This window comes from Phalaenopsis equestris, unplaced genomic scaffold (genome assembly GCF_001263595.1).
Source record: "Phalaenopsis equestris unplaced genomic scaffold, ASM126359v1 Scaffold203057, whole genome shotgun sequence".
Classification (NCBI taxonomy): Eukaryota; Viridiplantae; Streptophyta; class Magnoliopsida; order Asparagales; family Orchidaceae; genus Phalaenopsis; species Phalaenopsis equestris.
Genome location: NW_018222706.1, coordinates 12,539 through 23,780, shown reverse-complemented (window position 1 = coordinate 23,780; position 11,242 = coordinate 12,539). Strand labels below are relative to the sequence as shown.

The window sequence follows — 11,242 nt, the reverse complement described above, 5'->3', positions numbered from 1 at the left end:
CGGCCCCCAGCCGATGGCATGATCATGTAATTTAGAGCAGAATGGGGAGGGTAGGGTGGTAATTAATTAAAATAATAGGGTCGGATGGTGTTTGATGACTAGTTGTAGGGTATTAGTGGTCCGCGGGGATTGGGACTTGGAGTTGTGTTCTTTTTCGTGCAGGTGGCGGCGAGGAGAATCCTGGTCAGAGCTGACGTATTTTTCTTTTTTTGTAAATAATTTATTTATTCTCCTCATTTTAGTATATTCTCTATTTACACGTGCCTTCTTTTCAGCCTGGTCCCCCCCGCCGTTGTTTTTTAAATGAAAACGATAGATATATATATATATCATATTTTTTTTATCTAAAGGAACGGTCCAAGGCTATGATACGAGCCTCGGTCATTCCACATGTGACTATAATTTGAGTACACCCTCCATCGGGGGTAATCGAACCCCAGACAAGAGGAAACTTATAACTGACAAGCAAATGTCCGACCAACTGATCTGAGTACGCGACGCAAATGGAATTGATTGGTATTTATGTTAATCTTCCATTTATATATATATATATATATAGCATTTCACTTATGTTATATATAGCATTTCACTTATGTAAAAATTTAGTGTCTCTGAACAAGTTGATGAGGCTCTGCCTAGGAGGATTACCACCTTTTCTGTCAATGCTAGAAGTTATCATGTTGAATCCTCCCAAACTATCCAAGGTTTCGGAGAAGCTTCTGGACAAGAGTCCCAAAGTTCTCTCTTAAAGAATCCCTATAGCATCCAGCATAGACAATAATAAGAAGAAAATAAGAACCAATAACAGAGTCAATGAGCAAGATAAACTGATCTTAAATTTTTAATATCACAATAAAAAATATTATCATTATTATTTATTTTTCAATAAAAAATAATTCCTTATGAATGAGTGTTCGATGTGTAAATAATTTTTTTTGATAAATTTTCTTAGAAAAGAATAAACAAAATAACCTTATTTTTTGTTATTAATTTTAAGTTTTATAAACCCAAAATGAAATTAAAAAAAAATTGTGGTTTAGTAAAAAGCCTTTTTCTTCAGAAGATGAGTTGGACATTTAAAATCTGGAAATATATATGCAAGCGTTATATTAATAATGAGCGTAGTTAGCGTGAAAAATATAGCTTTTAATTCTGAAGTGAACAGACATGTTTAAATATTACTATAAATTTATTTAAATACATAGTTGACTTGATTTTTTTTTAGGAGCCATTTGGCCACCAGCTAGATTTAAATAGAATTTTAAATGTAGCTAGCTGGTGGTGCTACATGCCACGCAAGTGGTGTATTTAGAGCTCTTCGAAATATTATAAATGTGTATACACTTTGTAAAGTGCACGTTGGAAATTGACATTTTTAAATTTATTATTTTATTTCTAATGAATGTGGTACACATAAATTTTAAATATTGTACATAAAAAGCGTAGCGGTATGAATCTTGAGAAGATCCAACGGATCGCACGAAGGGAGCAACAAATGACCCAACAGTTTGATACCAGTCAATTGAATTCTAGGCCGATCGTGCGTTAGTCTGATGACCAAGGAGCACACACACCTATAACTGCTTAACTGACAAAAAGGGCATTCACAAGAATAACTGTTGCTGTTGACAAAAAGGGCTCAAGAAGCCGAACTCGTGGAAGAATCTTAGTACGAAGGGACTGATGGATCCATGTCGAGGAACAAAATTCAAAACAGGCGGATATAAGTGTACCGTTGTTGAAAGAATGCATTTTCTTGGCACATTATCGGTGTAAAACCCTCAGAGATGTTCGAGCTTCCGACCATGGAACCATAGAAGGGTTGGAGTGATTCAGCTAACCATATTACGCCCTTCGAGTTAGCTATATGCCTTTTCAAGTTTCTTATGCGTTAAATGCCAACTATTCTAAATCATGCTCAGAGATTCATCTCTCAGATGGTTCAATGTACTCTCCATAAGAATTATTACTTCCTTCGAGGATTTTAAAAAATTATCTACGACATAGTTCACTACTAAAAGCCCCACAAGGATTTATAATCCTTGTGACATGTTAATCCACCTAAAATCCCATATTTTTATTGTACATTTCATGATCATTTTATGTATATTTTTAATGATATTACACTTTAAAGGAAGATATTTTGTATGTTTTGTCTTCAGGAACAAGAAATGGACTTTTAGAGAAAATGAAACAAAAACAGTATCTTTTGGAGTCAAATCGAGCAAAAAAGAAAATTCTGTCCTAACACATTTGATATGTCTTTCTATGCTTAATCTTCTTTACATTTATCACAAGTTTTTGTATGAAATTACACTTAAAGAAAGGTTATTTTCATGTCTATCTTGTAGGTATATCAGTTTGAAGCACAACATTGCTGAAACGAGGCGAAACACAGTTAAAACGGAGCAAAATGGGGCAAAACCGTGGAGCTGCCTATAGGATGGCTCCTAGACAACCAAAAATAGCGCCTGGGCAATGGTGACGACGAGAAAACCGCTCATAGGGACTGAAAATGGAGCTTAGGCGCCAGAAACCGTCCAGGGGCGGTTTTGGACGGTTTTTCATGGTTTTGGGATGTTTTGGAAGCTGCTGGATGGCTTGCACGCCCGATGGAGTGGTAAAATGAATCTAGAAACTTGGAAAGAATCTTGGATGAAGAGATGTGTCGCTTGGAGAAATGAGGGGTTTTTGTGTCTCTTTGGATAAGGGGGCCGACGCCTCTTATGGAAAAAAATAGGGAGAGTATCAGGAGGAGTTTTAGAAGGATTTTAAAGAAATTTTTGTGTGAGTTTATGGAGAAGTAGATTTCTCCATTTTCTAAAGAGATTGGTGAGGGATTTTGAGAGATACGATTAAGGAAGTATGAGCGACGCATGGATCAGTATGAGACTTTGTTGGAGAGATTTTTTATGTTTCCTTCAGAGGGAAAAAAACTAAGTATTATGTTTTTTATTATATCGTAATTGTTGTAAACACTTTCTAGTGGATTTTATTAATTTAAATGAAGTTTTCTGTTGTATTTTATCGATGCTTTGCAAGTAGTTTTTATTACTTTTTTCTTTTAATATGAAGTAGTGGCATGTGCAGGAAAATTTATTTTATGATAGAATTTTTTATTTTAATGTGATGAGTAATATCTCCTTCACTTTAATGACATAAATTAAGTGGCAATAGATTATGCTAAAATATGTTATAAGTGAAACTAAGACTCAGGAGAACAATGATCTTACAACTTGAGTGCACTCACATTGTCTGGTTGGCTATTGCGAAATATTGTGGGCGACAATGCAACTTTTAAGGAAATATATTTCAAGATCGATGGGCGACAATGCAACTTTTAAGGAAATATAATTCAAGATCGGTTTCTGTTAGAAGCTTATAGATGACAGATAGTTGCATAAAACTAATAAAATATTAAGCATACCTATATGCTTGAAAGAGGGTAGGTAGACATATATTCCTTGTTGGCACTTAGTTTATTAAGCAATTCTATCAATTCTTTCACTGCTTTTTCCATTATCTTCATTTTAATTTTCTTTTGCAATGAATTGGAAAATTTAGATTTGCTTAGAAATTCTCTTATTTCATAAATGTGATGATATTTTCATCGGCTCTTAATTTACTTTGCAAACTGATCACTTGTATTGCTAAAATTTGTTGAGAAATTTATAGATCCGAGAGGGCTAAGATATCTCCGACTAGTGATTACAACATTTCAATTTATAAAGAGTAGTGGCGATCCTCTGAGGGTGAGTAAAAATAAATAGAGTGATAAGATCTGATGGATGTAGAATTGATGTTTCTAGGGTGACATGCTAGATTCTTTTATCAATTTGGAGCTAAGTGTCACCGCTTGATTTACTTTTGGTAAGATAGGCTGAGAGAAATGAGAAAGGGTCTATGATCAGGGACAATTTTAGAAAGATGATAAATTGAAGTGTACAAAAACTCCTTCAGCTAAAAGGAATTGACCAGTATCCTCTTCTCCAAATGTATTTAGGACCATTGAAACCTAAATCATATAATCCAACCATTGGAATGTTATCATTAAAGCAATGGATTTGGTTCAAATCAGAAGGCCTGATTCCAAGATTTTTAGTAGTAGAAGACAAACAATTGAAAACCCCACCAATTATCCAAACTGAGTTATTCGACAAGCTGATATCCATTAGATGGAACCACAACTTCTGTATGGCCAAAGATGAACATCCTCAAGACAAACAATTGAAAACCCCACCAATTATCCAAATTGAGTTATTCGACAAGCTGATATCCATTAGATGGCACCACAGCTCCTGTATGGCCAAAGATGAACATCCTCCATAAATAAAGGTTTCCTGACCACATATACCTCCAATGTTCAATTGTAAATGAATAAATTAAGCATGATCCCTCAGCATCGCACATTGAACCTCATTCCTACAAAGGATCCAAAATTTATTCTTGAGATTGGAAAAGTGAAGAAAATAATGGAAAATTTTTAGACTCTTTTGAGGTTCTTGGAAACCATAGGCTCCAAGATAGTAATTATCCACAACTTATACATCCTATTAAGAGAAAGAAGTCTATTAAGGGACTTAGGATGAGCTAGTCCCCTAACATTCCAACATAAAAAGTTCATCATCCAAAAGAGGTGAATTTCCCCCTTCTTCTAGTTCTAAGCAGTTCCATTCTTTCTTGGTGAGAAGCTCTTTCAAAAAGGGATTGTGCACCTTCCTGTAGATTTTTAAGCTCCATGACTCATTTCCTCTTTTTTTTAGACTTCTAAACATGCCAAACCTCTTTCAATGCTGAATTCATCTGTTGACGCAAATTGTCATTCAGAGAACACAACTAGTTAAGTTCCCCAACTTGTTCATGAGGACCCAAAGAGGCTTGTAGCTCAGAAATATTAGGACCAACTTCAACATCCCTCAGTTCACTATTCTATAAAGTTGCTTGCCCAATGATTGTTCCCCATTTAGTGGTAGCTATCTCAAAAGGACCAACCTCAGGATTGTTGGTATAAGGCATCCCCAAACCACCCCCTCAGCTAAAGTGGGAGGATTATCAACAACAATAGCTTCAGTATAACAATTGGAGAGAAACTCTTGTAATGATGTCTTATCTCCTTGTAGTCCCTCCTTAACACTGGAATCCTTAGGAAGATCTTCTTGCCTTTTCCTTAAGTTGTGGTGTAATCTGAAGCATTTATCATCAGTATGGACAAACATTTTGCAATCATGACAATAATAAGATCTTTGCTCAGCCATGATTCTTTTCTAATACCCATTGTGTTTAGTTCTTAGCCATTCTCATCAACCTCAGGAATAGTTATGTCTCTTTCAACCAAAATTCTTGTCACTGATGGTCCTGACAAATTAAATGTGGGAACATCCAATTTCAGGGATCTGCCCAAAGCTTTACCAATAATAAAAAGAACTTTGTGATTAAAGAAATGTAGTTTAATCCCAGAGAGATTGAACCAAATTGGCACAATGGGGAGCTCCTTGCTGGGGTCAAAGTCCAGTGACCACTTAAGCAGCTTCATGGAAATATCATCAATTTGCAAAATTTGTTTAGAAAACAGTCCAGTATAATCCTCTTCTCTAGACAAACTAATTAAAATATGCCTTCCATCCAACAAACCCACTCTCCAAGCACCATTTACTTTCAAACTATAAATTTTTTTTCGAATTGTCTACATTTTTGGATGTCCAAATTAGAATTTGCCAATTAGTGTAAACTTGCAAACTTTAGTGAACCCTTGAATATCCTCCTCTGTGTAAAAAATAGCTAGTTTGACTCTTTTCTACTCAGTGGCTTGATGATGAGGTCAGCCCCATCATGGTAAGCTTAGAGAAAAACCAAATCATCATAGTTCTTTACGGTATCGAAACCCTTGCCCACCACTTCAGCAAAGGTAGCTTTGGCCCATTGAATATTGGTTGCCAAATCCAAAGCATTAGATTCAACCATCACAGGGAGAAGAAATAACACAAAAGCACCAAACTAGCACCCAAGGCAAATAGACAAAACTAATGGAACAGTAAAATTTAAACAATAAAACACCCGGGAAGGGGGAGCATCAAAAAGTAGAAGCCCGCGACAATCCAAGAAGAACAAGCACTTGAAACCAAATATCAAAAAAAAGAAAAGAAGAAGTCACCCCACAGCAAGGCCTAGGAACAACAAACCCATGGAAAACCGAGCAAAGCACCATGGAGAGCAGCCGCCATTTTTATATATATATATAGATATATACACCACCAGGGAGGTAATAGACCAGCTAATTGGATGACCAAGGCAGGTCTACACTAAGAACAAACACTTATCAACAAAGATGTGACTCCCCCTTTAACTTTTCTTTTGAAGGGAGAACTTTTGGCTCTCCCTTTCCTTAGGACTTTATCATGTTAGCGTGGTTCTTTTGGTGAGGGCTTCTCCTCTTTTTATATTTCAAATATATATATATATTTGTATGCTCTATTGTAACCCTAAGGCGTCTTGTACTTCTTTTCTGAGATTAAAGGAAAGACTGCTCTGCTCTCGAGAACGTAGGTATCTTTATCGAACCTCATTAAATATCTGTGTGCTTCTGGATTTGTGTTGATTCTTATTTTTTCTTCACCCTAATTTCTCAACATTATGTAAATCTCTCAATATTTTAATGAAATAGGTTTGAATCAAGTTTGATTTATGTTCTCAACGTAATTTGTTATTTTAATTGGATGGAATGCTAACAAAAGTTTCTACAACTTTTCTGTCATCCATTTCATTTAATGTCAAGAGGAAGTGATACAATTTTTATGAATGTCTTAGAAACGGAAATCTGTTTACAATGTCTTTTTCCTTGTTAGCTTATCTGAAAATATGATTTCACTATGCAATTTCAAGTACTCTCACCTTCAGTAATTGCCTCTTTGCAACCATTGTTGTACATCTCCATTGTTTTCTTGAGCTCAAGGTGAGGCCTCCCTTTAGATCTATTTTATCTGGAAGCAAGTCATGAAAAGAGACACCTAAGGTCTCTTACATAAAAAAAAAGAGAGAATAATAAACATCAATGCCATTCTTAACTCAACGCTTGAAAATAATTACATAATTTTTAACTTACATACATACCATCCGGTTCTTATATATGCCTTTATATATCATGCTTTGCATCAATATAATAAAGCTTCAGTAACTTTACAGAAGAAGAAAAGAACTAGCAATGCAAGTAATATTCGTATGTACCTAGAAGCCGAGGTAGTTGTTTTTACCATTAATCTGACCTCAAACTTCTCTTGCGCAGCTCTCAAGTATAGGAGACTTACTTGATATGGGTGATCCGATTGCCAAAGATTCTTCACATGCTACACTGTTAAGCCTGTAAGGTTAAAAGTCACTTTGAGAAGTAAGATTTATTTCAAGGACACTACTCAAACTGCAGAGCAAGTAGGTTATCTTATCATGGCATTCCTAACTCAAAAGTATAAATCCAATAATTCAAGCATGCATAAATGTTAATAAACAATCATAGTAGAATATTTAGATGCAATTTCCAATAAATGAAAATGCAGATATAACAATCATGGATCAAAGATAATAACTAATGGCCAAAATAATTTTCATACATGTTTAGTGGTAATAAAAATATAATAAAAGTTATCACAAAATAGTTTTATAAAAAAGTTAAAGGATTTTTTAGCACTCTTCATCAATATGCTCCTCATCAATGAAATCCCAATCAGTTTAATCTAAACTCTCTCGGCGCATTGAAAGTTTTGTCCTTGAGGCCCAATCAGCTTCTGTAAATTCTGAGACATATGAGGTAGCATCAACTACAGGAAGATTTTGACTTACATGAGTAATTGGCTCTTTGCAAGTGGTTTTATGGTGCCCCTATGAACCAAAGCCATTTTAGTCTTTATGTTTTGAGTTTCCATAAAATTTTTATTCTCAGCTTCCTCGGCCTTCCCTCGATCTTGATGTATTTGGTGCGTAAATGTTAAGATTGTCGTTGCGATTCACTCACTCTTCCTTGGAAGGGTGGCAATTGCACCGTCATATGTCATCTGGTACCTGTAGGTATATTGATAAATTCCAAAATCATTTAACATATAGCGTAAAAATTAAACTTGAAAAGTTAAAGAGAAAAACCTAATCGTATGAAAATGCTCATCAACAAAGCCATGCTACAATCACATCTTTGCTACCGATGAAGTAGGCAACATGAGTAAATGGTAGACAACTCTGTTGCCAAAATACACAACTGCAATTTTTATGTTGGATGTGAACTTCGTATATTTCTTCATGTCCCTCAACTTTTCGTGTACTATGTTGAAAGCCTTATAACTAACCTTATTTTTCTTGATGTTAACCGCCATCTTATATACTCGTCAGTGGTAGGTACTAATTCACCTATCCACTCACTTGGTTCAAGCTTCCTTTTAGTTCTCAATATTTTAATGAAATAGGTTTGAATCAAGTTCGATTTATATTCTCAACGTAATTTGTTATTTTAATTGGCGATGGAATGCTAACAAAAATTTCTACAGCTTTTCTGTCATCCATTTCATCTAATGTCAAGAGAAAGTGATACAATTTTTATGAATGTCTTAGAAACGGAAATCTGTTTACAATGTCTTTTTCCTTGTTAGCTTATCTGAAAATATGATTTCACTATGCAATTTCAAGTACTCTCACCTTCAGTAATTGCCTCTTTGCAACCATTGTTGTACATCTCCATTGTTTTCTTGAGCTCAAGGTGAGGCCTCCCTTTAGATCTATTTTATCTGGAAGCAAGTCATGAAAAGAGACACCTAAGGTCTCTACATCAAAAAAAGAGGGAATAATAAACAACAATGCCATTCTTAACTCAACGCTGGAAAATAATTACATAATTTTTAATTTACATACATACCACCCGGTTCTTATATATGCCTTCATGCATCATGCTTTGCATCAATATAATAAAGCTTCCGCAACTTTACAAAAGAAGAAAAGAACTAGAAATGCAAGTAATATTCTTATGTACCTAGAAGCCGAGCTAGTTATTTTTACCATTAATCTGACCTCAAACTTCTCTTGCGCAGCTCTCAAGTATAGGAGACTTACTTGATATGGGTGATTCAATTGCCAAAGATGCTTCACATGCTACACTGTTAATCCTGTAAGGTTAAAAGTCACTTTGAGATGTAAGAGTTATTTCAACGACACTACTCAAACTACAGAGCAAGTAGGTTATTTTATCGGGTTATCTTATCATGGCATTCCTAACTCAAAAGTATAAATCCAATAATTCAAGCATGCATAAATGTTAATAAACAATCATAGTAGAATATTTAGATGCAATTTCCAATAAATGTAAATGCAGATATAACAATCATGGATCAAAGATAATAACTAATGGCCAGAATAATTTTGATACATGTTTAGTGGTAATAAAAAATTTATAAAAGTTATCACAAAATAGTTTTATAAAAAGTTAAGGAATTTATGAGCTCTCTTCATCAATATGCTCCTCATCAATGAATTCCCAATCAGTTTAATCTAATCTCTCTCGGCGTATTGGAAGTTTTGTCCTTAATGACCAATCAGCTTTGTAAATTCTGAGACATATGAGGTAGCATCAACTACAGGAAGATTTTGACTTACATGAGTAATTGGCTTTTTGCAAGTGGTTTTATGGTGCCCATATGAACCACAACAACCACATTTGTAAGCCATTTTAGTCTTTATGTTTTCAGTTTCCATAAAATTTTTATTCTTTGCTTCCTCGGCCTTCCCTCGATCTTGATGTATTTGGTGCGTAAATGTTAAGATTGTCGTTGCGATTCACTCACTCTTCCTTGGAAGGGTGGCAATTGCACCGTCATATGTCATCTGGTACCTGTAGGTATATTGATAAATTCCAAAATCATTTAACATATAGCGTAAAAATTAAACTTGAAAAGTTAAAGAGAAAAACCTAATCGTATGAAAATGCTCATCAACAAAGCTATGCTACAATCACATCTTTGCTGCCGATGAAGTAGGCAACATGAGTAAATGGTAGACAACTCTGTTGCCAAAATACACAACTGCAATTTTTATGTTGGATGTGAACTTCGTATATTTCTTCATGTCCCTCAACTTCAGTCGTGTACGATGTTGAAGGCCTTATAACTAACCTTATTTTTCTTGATGTTAACCACCCTCTTATATACTCGTTAGTGGTAGGTACTAATTCACCTGTCCACTCACTTGGTTCAAGCTTCCTTTTAGCTATTTTCTCCATTATCATGCCTCTCATCATATCTACCAAATATGCAATAGGTTTGTCCTTAACTTCTCCAATCCATGAGTTGAATAATTCAGAAATATTGTTAGTATTAGTTCACTTTTAATATCAGACAAGAATTGACATTACACCCATTTATATGGGAGATTAACCGACATGCTTGAAGCTGTTGGCTAATTTCGTAAACCTCATTGAGTTTCACTTCTAATTTTGCTCTAGTATAAGCATTTGATGCTAGCCAACCATTATGTCGGTTTGATTTGCTACCTTGGAAATGATGGTATTTCTTAATATTTTTTCATAAATGTCACATGCAAACTCTATATTCAGCTGTTGGAAATACATGCCTTAACGCGTCAATCAAACTCTTCTCTATGTCTGAGATAAAAATTGATGGTGCAACTTCAAACTCAAAAGATATGGCTAAATTTCCCAGAAATCATTCACAAGACTTCTTTGACTCAAACTCGACTACAGCATAGGCGATAGTAAATAGGTCATTATTCTCATTCAATGCATTTGAAAATATTTAGATTTTAAGTGACATGTATCAAGGACCACAAGATGTATACAACTAGCTAGGAACTCAGAAATGCACACCTTGAAACTAACATACAATCTCTCAAATATCTAATCAACACTACTGTATTCAAAGGTAATATGAGAACCTAGATTCCTTCTAACAAGCACCGCACATAATGCAGAGATGAACTTGTAACTATCAACAACCGATCCAAATATTTGATCATGTTCTAATTATCTGGATCTCCATAACTTCAAATAGGCAGCGCAAGGCCACACTTACTTTCTAAATCAGAGTTTATTTATTTTGGAGGCATGTTTGGATAGGTTTTTACCATATCTTGTATTTCATTAGCCACTCAGTTATTTGATGCCTGTTTGTTACCAGCTATGATGACACCTGGACAAGTATGTGAAGCTCCAATTTTCTTTACTTTAATAGTTGGTCCGATAGCCAATGTTGTGGCTCTC

The 11,242-nt window shown here is 34.9% G+C and overlaps 1 protein-coding gene across 1 annotated transcript in view; it reads left to right on the top strand.

Moving 5' to 3' along the window:
* The window catches only part of LOC110036145, a gene marked incomplete at its 3' end in the record, with an annotated part of 15,205 nt that overhangs the window by 1,444 nt on the left and 2,519 nt on the right, over positions 1 to 11,242 (top strand). The gene's annotated exons all lie outside the window — the stretch shown is intronic.